A 17,371-nucleotide genomic window follows, 5' to 3' on the forward strand; every position below is an offset into this window, starting at 1 on the left:
ATGATGTGCCGGTCATGGCTGAGGAAGCCAAAGCCCGCCTCGAAGCACCATTCCTGTAGCTGCCAGTTGGTCTCCACGATGCACATTTCATGCCACGTCTACTCACTGGCAGGATAGAAGAGAAAACCACCTGTGCGCCCATCTCCTTCAGCATGCACCCCAGAGTGTGGTAGTCCTCCATCAGGCGATCAGGGCTTCTCCTGGCTGCATCATTAGTGCCCACATGGACTAGGACCAGGGGGTAATAATCGGTGAGCTGGATTATGGTTTGGAGCATCCCTTTCACGTCCTGAATCCTTGCTCCAGGTAGGCAGTAGACCTCACGTGCCGAGGGGTCCTGGCGACAGATGGGGCCCGCCGTATCTCTCAGGATGGAGTCGCCAATGACGATCACGCGACGCTTCCTCCTCCTGGCCTGCTTGTCTCCTTCAGCTTGTATGGGACGCGGTGAGGGTGGAGTTGCCTCCTCCCTGGTTTTGTCCTCTCCTTCCTTCTCCTCCAGGGCTGCCAGGACTTCGTATCTGTTCTCCAGCTGGACTGGAGGAACGGGTGCTGCCGTGTTTCGAGCAGCCCTGGCACGGAAGGTGACCGTCTGCCACTTAGCAGTGGAGGACTCTTCTTGAGGTGCATCCTCCTTGGTCGTACAACCCTGCAGGAAAGAAAATATCTGTTCATTTCCTCCTCTGCCTCTCGGATTCCCCTCAGCCTGCTAACTTCTTCCTGGAGCTCCCTCACCTGCGCCTCCAGGGCCCTAAGGCGGGCGCCTGCAGGACAGGTGTGGGGGTCCCCAGTCCCTGCCCCCCCAGGCCTTGCTGGGCAGCTCCCACAGGCCAGGGGGTTGGGGGATGCCAGCCCCCCCCATGGGCTCCATCTGGGTGGACGCCTCAGACAAGCCCCGGGAAGGCTGCGCCCCCCCGAGCAGGGGCCCTGGCAGCACTCCATGTTGACACCATCGTAGTAGTTGCTGCCTGTTTCTAGCTGAGTTCAGTTCCTCTGCCCCTTGCTAGCAGAAGTCTGCCTCTGGGCCCCTTCTGCTCGCCCTCCGCTTTTAAAGGCCGCGGTTCGAATTTCCCGCCGCTGCTCTATCCACCAATCAGGTACTCCAGACTCACCGGAAATGCCTGCCAGCGATCCCGCCCCCCTGAGCTCCCCCGCTGGGGGGACCCGGCGCCTCCGGAGCCCGCTCCCTGAGGGTTAACCCCGGGGGTGCTCCCTGGCTTGGGGGGAAGTCCCCCCTAGCCCTGGCCTGTTTGCGTGCTCTGTTCGCGCAGCTTGGGAGCAGCAATGCCCCACACATATGCCACACTTGCTGTCTATATAGACTGCCTCCTAATCCAGAAGTGGTGTAGCTGCACCAGTGGGGCACTTCAAGCAGGGTAATTAACACTGTTGCATGACAAGGCCAGTAAATGCACCCCTCTCCCAACCTGTGGTGCTGGGTCTTTGCTGGCTTCTGGCATCAGGGACCTCAGCAGTTTTCAGCAACAGGAGTTTCACCTGCACCATGGAACACTATGCTGCAATCTATTTAGTTAATTTAGGCTGCTTGGTGCCATGCAGAAGTGGTGCTACTGCTTCTGGGTATGGACATAGCCCACATACAACAGCTCAGCATGCTTGAGGATGCCAGTACTGGAACGGGCAAGTTTACCATGCAGATGTAGCCACAGTCCCATTAGACAAGAACCCCTCAATAGAGGCTCATAAGAGCACTATTTGAATGGTTGGGGTTACTGTTTCGTATAGAGAAATAGGAAAAATCAGTATGTTTTATTGATTATGCAACTGTTCCTTAAGTCTTTATGCATAGTCTTGCAGTGATGCAGGCACCATTGATGCAATGTTTCATTCATTTTTCTAAATTTTAAAGGAAGGAACAAAACCTCTTGAAGTTTGCAAAGGAAGGAGGGAGTAAAAGAATTTTAGTTTAATAATACAGTATCATCTGAGTATGAACTAGGGCAAATGAAACTGGATTACTAAAGAGAATGATGAAATAACCTTGCACATAGGCTAAAATACCTGTCTGAGAGGACACACAATATTTCATCTGTCATGTTTTGACAGGTGTCATTCAGTGAGGAATGGCTGTGTTTTTAGATGAGCAACAGTAGAGTTATACATAGGTAGTATCTTCTACATCTGTTTTACTGTTAAATGTACAGTGAATGCCATTAAATAATTGTCATGGCATGGTATAAATATCTCATTGTAGTGTGTTTTCCAAACGCAGGAAACCTCTCATTATTTTCAATGGTTAGTTGTTTTAATAAATCTCCATATATTTTCAGCTTATCTCTTTATTTCGAAAATGTGTCACAACATAAGAAGGATGTGCCAAATAGCTAGGGTGACTGTAAGCAAATCTGGGACATCCAGGACATTGCCCTGCCCTCACCGAAGTCAGTGGTGGTGCTGCAGGCAGTGGCAGAGGTTGGCAGGCAGGGGCGCAGATGCAGTCGGGTGGGAAGGTAGAGCTGTCAGGAGCACCAAATGGCTCTGCTTCCCTACTGGACAGCGCCCCACACCCCTGTGATTCCAGGACTTCTGTTTAAATTTTAACCAACCAGCTGGGACTGGCCAATGAAATCCTGGAGTGTCCCAGTCAAACCAGGCTGTATGGTCACCCTACAAATAGCTAACCTGATTGTACTGTAACTGAGAGCAAATTTGGCAGATCACAAACACCTTGACAATAAGGCTTTTTCATCCATGGTGTCTTATTTCTGGTTTTTGGCCAGTCCCAGCCAAATACATACTATTTTTGAAGTGTAACTTTTAAAACTGATGATGTATAGTGTGCACTCCATATGCTCTATAATGTGTGGTTAACTATCCAATTATCAACTTGGATTGTATCCCTTGTATTAGGGTAACTACTTATTCCATGCTAATTTTTGTCCCTGGATAATTTGTATAAGCATGCTCATAAAGCATAAAGACCTTGACTGGTCTGTTCTGTGATCAGCAGAAATAATGTTTTGGTCACTGCTCCTATATGCTGCATGAAACAGGATGAGATGATATTCAATCATGCGGATTGTTAGTTTCGTGGCACCTTTGCACAGGAACTATGTTTACACACAAACTCAATAGGAAAGAAGTAAAAGCAGTTCATTATAGATGGATAAAGAAACAAAATCCCAGTTCATGCAGATTTATACGTAACCAAAAGATGTTGAAAGCGCAGCATTTTATGATGTAGTTTTGGGCTCACCAAAGAAGTCTATGCATGTCTGATTTAGCTAGTCTATAAAGGGTATCTTTACCCTGCCTTCTGCCTGATTTCAAACTAACACAGCCTACTACCTTTCTCTGAAAACATATTGATTGTGTATAATTTAACTGAAAATATCATTCGTGTGATGGTCTTTGGGAAGACATAAGCAATTGGAATGTATTTCATTTTCATAGTTATCTTCCTTGTTTCTGTATATCCTTCAGTAAGAATTTTGGAATATTTAAAATTTTTAGAGCATTAATTCCTAAGTAAGGTGATATCACACCTTCTACAAAGATATATGCATTTGTGGAGGATTAAAATTATGAACTGGTTAGTGACAATGGCGCTGTCTTCATCCACAATAGGATGTGCTCTTCTTTTTCCCTTTCCCATGCCCCTCTCCAGGAACAAAAGCAATACAAAAATACAGATGTTGAAAGGCACAAAAATGTGTTTAAAGTATTTTCCTTCTGTCTTGGAACAATGGTTGCTGACAGCAGAAGGCTCACTTGCTTGTTAAAATTAGATTTGAATCATCAGTATAATAGCTGTAGGAAATTGTAGGATGGAAGGATGCCAGGAAATCTATCTAGGTCTGCTCTATCCTTTGAATAAGCATTAAGGTGGTCTCTGGATAACCTTAGCTGGTTCCCTCAATATAGGGAATTAGGCCCTCTCTGAGAGATCACAGGTCTTGGTTTAAGTGTCCTTAAAACAGGATGTTTTGTACATCAAAAAGGCATTTTAGTGGAGCACAAAGGAGAAATGTGTGTGTGTGTGTGTGTGTGTGTGTGTGTGTGTGTGTGTGTGTGTCTGTATATATTTTTTGTTGTTTTCCAATTACATATGTGTGTGTTATCAGCCTGAGCCTCCTGAAAACACTTTTACCATCACTTCTCTCTTCACATTAAGTGGACCTAATCCAAGACGTCTCTCCTTTCTCCCCTTTTCTCATCTAAGTTGCAGCCTGAAAATCAGAGGGCAAAGTTGCTTAGAAGTCAGCGTCATTGTGATTTTATTCTTTTTCTCTTGTCAGCTGCGTACAACGCCCACCCAGTTAGGTTTTTCTTTACTGTAGTTACTGTGTTGCTGTTTGCATCGTTTTGTTGTTTGCCTATGTTCTCTGCTTTGCATTGGCTTCTGTGTCATTCCAGGTGCTGTTTTAAGCCTGTTTCAACACCTCAGTCACTCAAGTCATTTATACCACCATTTTTCAGCATGGGAATGCTGATATATGTGACTCTGGAGTCTGCTGAACTGTGGCAATTACCACGCTCCAGCAGACTTGATTAATCGATTCTGCTCCAGCATGCTGTAATTGCAGCACGTCGGAGCAGCCTCAATGCATGTGTATAGGCACCCTTGTTTTCTAATTACTTTAGTGAGTAGTTTGCGTTATACAGTAGTAATTGGTATCAGATGAGTTGCTTGTGCTAACAGACCTCTAATACAAATTGGAAAAGGGAGAACTTTTTCAGTGAAAATAACATAAGGCTTTAAGGCAGAATTGTAGTTTGGATATCGGTACAAGTGTTTTAATACTTTCTTGATAAGATTTATGCATATAGCCAGGCACTTAAAAAATCTAAACAGGCACCAAACAGTCATTCCACATTGTCAATTAGCAGCTGCTTCAGTTAACTGCTTATTACTATTCTGATCACTTTTCAGATTTCTTAACTGCCCACAAAGTTTCTGGATTTAAAAAAACCCCAAACCTCACCGTGGGTTATACATTTCCACAGATGGACTGGATGTGTGTAAAGGTGTTCCACATCAGTTGCCAGGGGCCACAGGCCAAAATTAACTGACCTGGAAAAAGGTGGTACAATGGTGGCTTGGTAGTGCACATAAGAGTAAAACCTGAGTTGCATTGACACCTCTAAATTGTATACATCTTACAGTCTATATGCCTCACTGTAGGGTACAGAAGCATGGGAAGTAGTTTTCAGCAGAAACTGAAGATGTATCTACAACAGCATCATTTTATGTTGGAAAAGATGTACTGCGGTTCATTTTAATTTGTTCTGTTACTTCCTGGCAGGATTGATATAGTTCTCCCTAAATCATCCCTGGTAGTCTTCAGATATCATGTGATGGTAATTCTAACAATTTTCCTGGTAGCTTGCTCTTTTGTATAACTGGGTTTATAAAGTCTTAACAGATCATTCAGACATTCTTCTATGTACTGAATTCCATTACTTCATTTTCCTTCTTTCCTGACTGATGAATCTATTGGTCCCCATCCTCTTCATAGTGTTCTGTATCATATTTATAGACACTTATATTTGCTCTGTTATTTTACTTACAGCATGCTTCTTCTTAAATTTTCCCCTTTCTTGTTTCCAAAAGCCTTTAATCTTTTGTGTTGATTTCCTTTTACATTTCTGCCATTTTTTTCTGGCTCTTTTCAAAGTGTAGTTCCTAAACTAGAATGCACTGTGTTTAAGGGCTAACTATCTACATCATAATTTGGCTCATGGTGTATTGTTAGATGGCACATAGTCTTCAACATGCTCTTCAGCCAATGTAATTTTTAAACATATTCCATGTCCCCTGGGTGTCTACCATCTGCTGCTTTATCCCATTAGATTTCTACCAGATTTCCCATATTCTCTCCAACATGCGGTGCTGAAAAATAACCTTCTTATTTTCCCGTTATTGATCTCACAGTTCAGCTTTAATTTCATACCTAATCAGATTATGGTCAGTCTTTCTATTTCTGTTTCTCAACTCATGTTTTCCAGTTTAATCAGAATAAATGAAAATATTTTTCTTCCATATGTGCCCAGCCCCTGATTCTCCACAAAGCAACATAAACTACTTTGAATGTTTACATTTGCAAAATCAGTATGAATTTATCCTAAAACACAGTTACATCGCTATTTTGAAGCCATTTTCCATTTGGTGTAAATGCATATATGAGGCCTAATTCTGTGCTATGTATATAAGTGTAGGTGGTCTCTCTGAATAAGGGTAGCAGCAGGCCAGGATTAATGATCACAGTCAGTTCCTCTGGCCTTAAAATCTATCAATAACAGGGTCTCTGAATTATTGGTATGAGGAATATGTCTACAAATGTTTCTGAGATCTTATCTAATGTACCTGACAGGGGGTCTGTAGAAAATTCTCTTCTTTTTTGACAGATCTTAAAATAGCTAACAGATCAGAAATCAAATTTGATATTTTTTTCCCAAACATATGTATGAATGCCTCTATTGTTAATTGATAACTTTTCTTAAGGTAGGTCACATTATCTCCTCATCTTATGAAAACAGTCTTTAATTCCCTCTACCTGGAGGGTGAAGGCTAAACTTCAGTGTATGTAAGCTAAGCCAACATGTGCTTTCTATTCACGTGCATAAAGTGCATGGGAATACTGTCATGGAATGTTTGGTTTTGGTTACAAATACATGTGCTTATATATGCAAATCAGCTGCAGTCTTAATTGGTCCAGAATCCTGATAATGATATTTTCAACGTCAACAGTAGCACCCCACAAGATTAATTGGACAGGTTTTCCTCTCAGAGCAATTTCCTTTTCTTTTTGTTGTTTTTGTCGTTCTTTCTTTCTCTTTCTTTTTTTTTTTTGAGCCTGAAGACTCTGTTACATACCTTTGCATATTTTAACCCGACAGAAAGGAACATGATTTTTAAATGAAACAACAGATGCCGGAACTGCAACAAAGGTATATTCCGTGACACATTCGGTGGCACCTGAATAGTGGAATTAATAAGAAACTATTTTACAGTCTTCATTGTGGCTCTTCTTTCATTTTTCTCTACCTAAACCTGTCAGATTGAAAGCATAAAGTAATGCTTGTTTTTTCAAACGCTTCAAAAATCACCCTTTTATTACTTTTTATGTTCTTTACTCATTCTTTTTTGCTTCGATTGGTAATGAAAAACCACAAATTACATAAAATTAAATATTTTTACATATTTTGCTGTGTTATCAGGAGAGGAGGAGATGTCAGTATTGATTTGTGAAGATTACATTTCTGTCTAGAGGGAATGAGTAAGTGGAGGGAGGTTCTCACTGAGATAACTGCTATTGAAAGGGGTCATTTGTTCTCAAAAGGCTCATCTGCTGACATGAATGTTGCAAAAATTGTTTGTGAAAGCACTCCTTTGCTTTGACTCCTCCACTGCACTGTAGTACTGTGACAGTTGATAGTACTATGCCAGTTCAGTTGGTTGTACAAACAAAAAACATCCTTCGCTCCAGCAGTGTTTCAGAAACAGAACACTCTACAAGTCAGCAATAGGGGTCTGTATGGATATCAGCAAGGTTCTCTTTTTACACTTACCTGTAAGACCTCCAATCTCCTCCTGCCAGTATTGCTAGTTCTGATGAGAGCTACAGGAAACTATTTGCCTCAAAATCTGAACCTTCAAGAAAAACCAGCAGGTTTTGGCTTTATTATGACATTCTTGAGTTTTTTTGACATTTTGGTTGAAGTGCGGGTGATGACCACCCCTGGTTACTTCCCAAAAGGCTCAAGGATCCTGCTAACCTTGTACTGCTTTTCAAAGAGAAGCCCTTTGTCTTTTCACCTACCCAAATCTCTGACACCTCTCAGATCAGCTGGCTTGTCAGCCTCTGTTTTCAACTTCTTAGGGGTAGACTTTTATTTGCTTAAGGGAATCTGGTCTATTGTATTTGTTGGTTTGAAGGGCCCAGGGCCCTGCTTTATCCTACTTCAAAATTTGGGATAATCTTTGAGAAATAGATTTTTCAACAGAACCTAGGGATTTCCTGCTAGGCAGTGGTACTGCAAATCCTTGATACCTGGCTTTCAGGCTTCAAGTCACTCAAGTGTAGTGGTATATTATAGAAAAACCCAATGATGTGTTGTTTCAATCTAATAAAAATCTAAGATAGGAGTAGCCAATCTGTGGCATGGGTGCTGTAAGTGGGTGGTATGAGCAGCCTCTTATGTGGTATGCAGAAGATTGGGGAGGAGAACAGAAAGGGTCAGGCAGAAAGCAGAAAAAGCAACAAATCAAGCAGGGAGTACAGGTTGGGAAGAAGAGAACAGAACAGCAGATCAGGAAAGGAAATTGGAATGGCACTTGGGGAGCGTGACTGGTTAATTTGTGGCATGTTTGCCAAAAAAGGTTGGTCCCCACTAGTCTAAGAAATACTAGTAGCATCCAGCAGGTAATTGCTGGTTTCTTCTATTAAAAACAAAACAAGAACAGAAAAACAGGAGTCAAACAGGCTCCTCTTTGCTCCACAGAAGTTTGCACAGATACAAAATTGGGGAAATCAGGGTTGCAGATAGGTCACTGGAGAAGTGGGCCACATAGCATGCCCTTGTAGATGCTCAGCAACAAATATATAAAAGGGCACAGTACCTCACCCAGTTACAAAAGACAAATGGACATGATGGGAAGGGAAGGTGCTTTGTTATTACAAGTGGATATCTTCAGCATCTCTTTCCATTCCTTGAAAACAAAGCTGAAGGCACTTTTGTTTGTATCTTAATTTATGCCTGTTTTTGTTTTTTGGATTTCAGGTATGGAAATGAGGAATTTTTCCCTACCCTAAATATATTTTATGGAATGTTGCTTTATTTTAAATTGGATTTCTGAACCAAACAATTACACCAGTCAGGGTGAGCTATCCTGATCTGGTGGGCATGTGTCTCCCTAAAGCCCTGATCCTAAAAAATGGCTTCTCAGGGATAAAAAGGCACCTTTGTAGGATCTTTCTGTCAAGTACCACATTTATTTGTATGTGTACATCAAGTATAATCAACTAAACATCACCTTCTCTTTTTGAAGTCAATAATATAATAAATTTAGGAGTAATTTCATATGATTAAGAAATAGTAAAGGTAGTACCTTTTTTAAGAACAGGGTCAGAGGGCAGGGGGAGTGTGATCCAGGTAACTCAAGGCCTGTAAGTCTGACCTTGAGAATCTGCAAGGCTTTGAACTGATCAAGGAGAGGATTATTAAAGACATGCAGGTAAAGGGAAAGTAGGATAAAATGCAATGTAGATTTACCAAAGGAAGCTCATGTAAAATGACCCAATAGACAAAGAAATGCAATAGATCTCATATATCTGGATTTCAGTAAAGTATTTTATAAAATGTCACTTGGGAAAGTGATTAGTTAAGCTGGAGAAGATGGGGCTTATTAGAGGAACTATAAGGTGGGCAAAGAGCTGGCTCACATGGATGGGCAGTGTTAAGGGAGGAACTATAAAGCTGGAAGTGAAGTTACTGAGGGATTTCCTCAAGGGTAAACCTTGGGACTGACCTTGTTTAATGTTTTCATGAGTGAATTTGACAAAAAGAAGTGTGCTGCTGAAATTTGCTGATAACATAAGTTGAGAGGCACCTTCAATATAGAAGAGAATATAGAAGATTCATAGATGCTAGGGTTGGAAGGGACTTCAACAGATCATCAAGTCTGACCCCCTGCCTAGGCAGGAAAGAGTGCTGGGTCAGATGACCCCAGCCAGATGCTTAATCAGCCTTCTCTTAAAGACCCCCAAGGTAGGGGAGAGCCCTTGGAAGCCTATTCCAAATTTTGGCCACCCTTACCGTGAAGAAGTTTTTCCTGATATCTAGCCTAAATCTGCTCTCTGTCAGTTTGTGACCATTGTTCCTTGTTATCCCAAGAGGCACCCTGGTGAAGAGAGCATCTCCAATCCCTTGCTGCATCCCACAATGAATTGGTACGCGGCCACAATATCACCTCTCAGCCTTCTCTTGTGGAGTCTGAAGAGGTCCATGTCCCTCAGTCTCTCCTCATAGGGCTTGTCCTGTAAGCCCCTAGCCATATGAGTGGCCCTTCCATGGACCCTCTCAAGTCTATCAACATCCTTCTTGAAGTATGGCACCCAAAACTGTACTCCAACTGCAGTCTGACCATCAGGCTTTAAACTAAGTACAATGGGGGATGGGGAGGCAGGAGATGGAGAGAGTCTATAGAAGAGGTTAGGGATATCATACGTAAAGAAATGTATGAGGCTGAGGACTGAAGTAATAGCAATGGGATAAAAATCAAAAGCACAAAGTGCAAGTTCATTCACTTAGGACTAATAAAACTTTTTCTGTAAGCACAGAGAGTTAGAAATGGCAGAAGAGGAGTAGGACTTGGCCATTAGTGGATTGCAGGATGATCCTGAACATCTCATATTATTTGGTTTTGAAAGGGAGGTATGATCCTAAGATGCATCAGAAGAGGTATTCCAAGAGAGGGGTTATAAGTAGTGCCATTGTACAATGCCTTGGTGTGACCTCATCTAGAATACTAAATAAAAATTCTAATGGCTTACACTTAAGAATGATACATTTGAACTGGAAGCAGAGCAGAGAACAGCTAGTAGGATAAGCGGAGGAATGGAAAGCATGTCTTATGAGAGGAGGCTTGAAAAGCACATCTTATTTAAGCAAGCAAAATGAAAGCTGAGAAAGGGGATATGATTGTTATCTATAAATACATCAGAGGCACCAACATAAAGGAAGGGAAAGAGTTATTTAAGCTAAGGAACAATGTTGGCACAAGAACAAATGGATATAAACTATAATGAATAAATTTAGGTGGAAAATTAGAAGAAGATTCCTTATCATTAGAACAATCAGATAGTAGATAACATTTCAGTTGGAGGAGTGATGGGGAAAAAACAGCTCATTTTATGAGGAAGATCAATACATTTATGAAAAGGTAGATTCGAAGCTTACAGTATCAGCAGAAGGGATTCAGTTCCCAAGAACCCCACATTCTTAAGTAACTAAAGACCTAGACCAAAACTAAAAGCCCAAAAGAGAAATGTCACTGAGCTCTAAAGTAGAAGTTACTCATTTAGCTGCAACAAACAATTGGCACTGCCAGTAGCCCAATTAAACTCCATAATTTGACAGAAATAGAATATGCAGTCTTAAAATTAGTTTGCACAAATGTAATATTATTATAATGAACCTGTGATACAGCACAGAACAGTAATAGTAAAATGTGTCCTTTCCAATAAAATGTTAATGTAATCAGCTTCATGTACTACCTCAGTATTCCCCTTACAGTTAATAGAGGAAAAAAAGAATAGAACAATTACTGATATCCTTGGGTGCATCTCTATTTCTTTTAGAACAGCAAAAGCTGTTAAGTTTAACACAAGATGATTATATTCTTACAGCATTGTGTAAAATGACAAAGCATCTAGGAGTATGTGCTAGGCAGGGCAAAAAGTAGTGACTTGCCTTCAATAACCAAACAGGAAGTATCACAGCAGGGGGTTGGCAACCTGTGGTATGCATGCTACAGGTGTCACGGGAGGTCTCTGTGGCATGCAGCAGAACAGGAAGGGCAGGGAAGATACCAGAATACTCAGAGTCCCATAACTGGTTCTGTGTTGCTTTGTTTTGTCATGTGTGCTACTTTTGGATTCTCCATTCTTTTTTTTTCACTCCTTTCTTGGAAATTTCTTGATTTCCCTTTCATTCCAGGGTATATGAAAATATCAGTTTAGATATTTGGTGCCTCCTAGTATGATGTCTCTTTCTTGGTGAGATTCTCTGCCGTGTCTCCTACATATGTAATTCAGCGTATGCAGCTCAAGGAGATGGGAGTATTTTTACTCTTACCACCTTGAACTGTTCTATGGTGCTTGATGTAACATGTGGGAGGGAGATGTTGGGGCACTGAAGTTATGGGAGTTATGGTAGCAGTAATGCCTGAAATCACTGTGGTTCTGTGTATTGAAGCCTTGTTTTCTCCTGGCATGTTCCCTATACCAGAGCCTGTGAGAGGTTCTTGAAAGGCAGCTTTACTGCAGTCTCCACAGTTTTTGCAGGAATTCCCCCTGGGAGAGATCAGATCTTTTAATGCCCCTTTATCATGCTCCAGCCCTTTTACCGAGTATAAAAGCATCTAAGCTGGTGTGGGGGTCTCATCTATATTTTCTGCTTCTGGAAATAGAATTATAGCACTGACATGTACCAGTGATATTGACTTCGGCCATTTCTACTTATTGATTCAAACAAAAAATAATCCTGTAATTTTATGTGCATCTTCTGTGATACATTTTTTTACTTTGCACCTGCACATGATGTAGTAGTGTTGTGAAGAAAGAATGATATTTCCAGAATAGATGACATGGTTACTAAAAGGAATGGTTTACATATTTTGAATTTTAGTGGAGTGAGGAAAATTAGTACGTAATACTTTCATGCGTACTAAAAAAGCAAAAAAAGTCCTGTGATGCATCTGCATTTGTTATGTATTTCTGGTGTAGACAAGACTTACATATTTATCTAATAAAAGAAATAGCAGCAGTACTGAAAATTTCTCTACAATAGCTTCATTGTATAGCAGTTGACTGAGCTTCAGTAACTTATTGGTCAAGGAACAAATGTGGTTGAAATACAGCTATCTTTACACCCCTAAGACTTACTGGAGTTCGCTAAACTACCAAGCTTCATCCTTGGCATAATGCCATTATGTATAATCCTGTCTGATCCCAGCCACAATGTAAAGAAATGTTGGGAAATAATTACATAATTTCCTGCTGTATGGAGGTGGAGAACTTTAAATGATCATGCAATTAAAAACTGTCTCAGCATTCATACACAAAAGAGTATAATATTAAAGTTGTATGGGCAAACTTAATTCTTACATTTCCTGACATAAGAGATTTTGGCAACCTTAATTACATCCTTTAAACAATTTTTTATACGTAAACTTCTGGATTGCTGTTTTTCTAAAGAAAAAAAGAAACTTTATTCTGTATAACTATCACCTCCCCCCACACCATGTGTTGTCAGCAGGACTGGAAACATAAACCTTCAACATTGTCTTGCAGGTCTCTAAAACTGGTGCTGAAAGGCTAAGTCCCATCATTGTTGGCAGGATTGCACTGGTCATGAACCGGTGTTAATTTCTAGCAGTGGAAATTTTATACTGCTAAAAATGTTTTTGGGAGAAGAAACAGTACAGGCACTCATCCTGCAACTTCCTGCTGTCCCCCGTCCTCACACCTTCCTCAAACTAGGTGATTCCAGTGGGTACATCTACATGTACAGTTAATGCACGTCAATAAACTGGTGCATATTGCATCAGAATTTATTACTCCTGGGCACCACATTTAAATATGTGCCCAGGATTGCAGCATGTTGAGCTGGGTTGGAGCAGCCCCAGCTGATAGGGGGCCTAGGTGGTCAGTCTGCATTAGGATAAAATTTGTATTTAAAAGTACTGTCGTATGGGTAGAGTTTATTAGTTTACTGTGGCCTAATAGGGCTGCACATGGAGATGCTGAGACATTTACTGCAGAGCTAATTAGTAAGCTCCGCAGTAAACATTTCATGTAGATGTGCCTGGTATGTACAAAGAGTGGGGAGCAGCTGGTGCTCCAGTTCTCCTATTTCTAGTTGAGATTTTCAGTCCAGATGCCCAAAGAAAAGGGCATAGAATGAGGAGTGGCTGCTCCTCCAGTTGGCGCCCAGTCTACAGGAGGTGTAGGCACAGCTGCTTCCTGCATATTCTCCATGCCAGGGTAACCCCATCTCAGGAAGTTGCAAGAAGCATTTCCCTGTGGCTCAACTTCTTCACGTCCCCAGGAGGAGTCAAGTGACAGGGAACTGAACAGGTGTTCATTCTCTCAGAAGAAACTCTCCCAGGAGTGACCTCTACAAGATTGAGGGTGGGATATTTGTCTCCTGGAAGCGCCATTTTTTTACTTGGATAAATTGTAAGCACTGGTACACTTATGAGTTTTACTGGGAGAGCTGCAGTTCCGCTTGTAGAAACATAATGTCTGTATGTGGCCACTGTTATCCTCTTTAAACTAGCCACTAAAGAAGGATGCCTAATTCTGAAACAGTGAATTACACATCTTTTATAACAGCAGAGCCAGACACAGCGTTTGACAGATTCCTTGTGAAGGGTTGTGTGGCTAAGTGGTTGAGGCTTGAGTCTGTAAGATTTATTTTTCAGATTCTGTTCTCATTTATGTAATCTCTCAGTCCAGTATGAGACCTTAATCATGCTTGCAGAATATGGGTTTACTGAATTATTATAGGTCAATAAAAGATTTGAGAGTTGGACTGATGGTGTCCAGAATCCAAGGCCGGTTTACTTCTCCCTAGGCTACCGGGAGAAAGCAGCAAGAATGGGAGTTTAAGAAGCACGCACAGAAGTGCTATTCATATTGCCTGCATGCTGTCAGGGCAGTTCTGTGTGTTCAGATGATAAAGTGAGAAACTAGGACTGTTCCTGTGAGGTGGCAAGGAACTGAGGAAAGATCGAGGAATTTTAGCAGCCAGCATTTAGTAAACTGTATTGAGCAACTGTAACTGGTAATTGGTATTTTTAAGCTGCCTTCAATGGGGCTGAACCTGAACATATTATCTGTGGGGAAAATAAAGCACACCTTCCTGATACTAGATCTACTCACTGCCAAATATCAGGGTGTACTGAGAAATGGGTAAGAATTACTTGTGTTAAAAAAAACATCAGAAACAAGTTTGCAAGGAAAGTACTAGGACGCTTGAAAAATAAAGAGCATTGCTTCTCATGCTGTAGTTAGTATGTGTATGTGAACATACTCAGCTTACATTTTCAAAAAGGGCTAGTAATTTTGAATGTCCAGTTTGGGTTCTCTTAAAGAAGCCTTGTGTTCAATCCGTTTTGAAGCACAGTTTAATGTGTCTTCATGTGAAGAGTGTCTAAAATGTGAATAATCTGTGTGTGTGTGTGTATGCACCTGCGTATATGTGTCTGTCTTTATAGAGTACATAGTTAGTTTTCTTTCCTTCTTTAATCCCTTAAACATGTTTTGAGGCTTCTCTAAATAATGTTAGTGAATTATTCTGAGAGTCTCCCTTAGATGAAAGGTTTTGTAGAACTGCAAAGTATTTCTGTAAAGTTAATTACCAAAAAAGGTTTGAAAGTGAGGCAAATCGTTTATTTCCGGGAAGTATGATTTCTAAGGAATTGTGGGGACAAACCGTAAAATCCGTAAATTGTGTAATGCTCGAGTGTTGCATGCATATTGATTTGTTTGTATTCAGGCCTTCCCATCCCCACCCCTCCCCCTCCTGGTCCCCATCTGTCGTTGAGTCGTGAGTCATATCAGGCAAGTACAAAAATGGATGTGGTTGCTACCTGTTTATGGTTGATTGGTTGTTTTTCCCCTCCGATTGCTGCAGGCACGGAAGAGAACAGCGGCTTATCAAGCACTTCAATCTGGTTTGCTGAGTGTAACAGCTTAAGAGAAAATGGCTGCCTTGTTTTCCAGAGCTATCCTACGGATGACCATGCAAGAGAAAATGAGGATCTGAGCATGAGAAATCTCAAAGTAGTTTCCCGGGCCATTTAGCATTTATAAATACACTATGAAGGATCCTTTTTCTTTCCAGGTAGCTGCATGGCTTAGTCCTCTAAGATTTACCACTCAGCACAATCATTCTAGACAAGCTATTTGAAGGATGGCTCTTTTTGAATGCAGGCAGAAGGGGAGCAATACCAAAAAATGTCATAAATACTTTTTGGAAATTCTTTCTGTGAATAAATGGAGACTTTGAATGTTTTATTTTGATCTAAAATACTAGTTGTTTACAAATGCATTTAACCATAATATTATTTTTTTAAATTGTGCAGTACCTTCACTGTGCCACGTAGCATCATGCTATAAGCAGATGCACTGCAACATAAAATGGAACTCCATATAACAGTTACAATGCAGTATTTCCAAGCCTACACATTATAAATATTAATCTCCCTGTGGTTGGAAAGGCAGCATTACCAATTCTCTGTGAATAGTCAGCTGAACTGTTGCAGGTATTATTGTCATCCCATTTTTGTGAAAGGTCAGAAAGACAGTTTGAGTGGGTTTCTCTAAACCTTTGCAGTGATATGGATCTCAAACTGCATTAATGCATTAAGCCTCACTAGTGGAGAAGCGAGTGTTCGGAGAAATGAGTGTTCAAGTTCTATAGATGGGGAAACCATGGCATGGAGTAAGTAGGTGAACTTTACCCAAGATCTCTCAGGAAATCTTTGGTAAAGCCAGGAGTAGAGCCTTTTCAAAGCCTTTGATTTTGGAAAAAAGCAGCTTTCAAAACCTGACGCTACTGGCAATATCAGTATTATAGCACTGATGTATTGAGGTTTCTCAGGATTTGTTTCAGCTTATTGGTATGAGAACTCACTTCTTTCCTTGAACAGACTTTTCCTTCTCCTCCTTTCTACTTCTTAAGTTCAGCTGCAGAATAGCTATTTTCTGGAGCCCTGATATTGTCTTCCAGTATAATCACAAATCAGTTGAACATAGGAAGTAGTGTATCTTTATTTTGTAATAGAAAGTCAAACAGGAGTTACCATAATTACTTAAATCTAAGATGAGCCCACCCCCTCATCAGCATAAAGCCCCTTGTTTTAGATCTGTGTATCGGGGCGGGGGTTACACAAGGGACTGCTGTGGCTCTGGCTCTGGCCCTAACCCAGGCCCAGGGCCAAAGTCACACCCACAAAAGCCTCCTACCCACCCACCCCCCATTTGTCCTCTGCAACTTCTTCCCACTCCTCCCCCCCACACACACACACACTTCTCCTCACTTTCTTTTAGAAATAGCTCAGTTCCAGCTTGGCTAGATTCCCTCCTGGGCACGGAGGACAGGGAAACTCTACCCCCTGTCCGGGAAATCAGCAGCTCTGCTGCCGCACTTCCACAAGCTGTGCTCGGTGATCCGGCAGGCACAGAGCCCAGGCAGTGTCTGACAATAAATGGGGGTGGGGTGGGGGGGGAGAGGCAGACTATGTAGGGAGTGTGGGAGAAGGGGCAGAGATTGTTGGGGGGAAAGATTGCAGGGAGAGGATGAGGGGGACAGGGCAGGGATTGTGGGGAATGGGTTGGAGGAAGGGACAGAGATTTTGTGGAGAAGGTGGAAGACAATCTGAAGGAAAACATGGCAATAGGTAGGAGAGAAAGTCTGGACAGTGTAAGTCGGTGGCATATTTAATTATGTTGTAGACCAAGAAAATGAGGAAGACAAGACAGTAGACTTAGGAGTGCTCTTTTTCAGGTAAAGAATATACAAATATATTTGTACTATATTTGGATAGAAAGGAGGCAGAGGCAAGAACAGTAGAAGATAAGAAAGGGAGGGGATTTCTTGCATTTGCCTTTTTATTATA

At 41.5% G+C, this 17,371-nt stretch overlaps 1 protein-coding gene across 1 annotated transcript in view; it reads left to right on the forward strand.

Moving 5' to 3' along the window:
• The window catches only part of TBL1X (transducin beta like 1X-linked), a 372,330-nt gene that overhangs the window by 107,947 nt on the left and 247,012 nt on the right, over window positions 1-17,371 (forward strand). The gene's annotated exons all lie outside the window — the stretch shown is intronic.

This window comes from Gavialis gangeticus, unplaced genomic scaffold (genome assembly GCF_001723915.1).
Source record: "Gavialis gangeticus isolate Ggan-Ray unplaced genomic scaffold, GavGan_comp1, whole genome shotgun sequence".
NCBI classification, from domain to species: domain Eukaryota; kingdom Metazoa; phylum Chordata; order Crocodylia; family Gavialidae; genus Gavialis; species Gavialis gangeticus.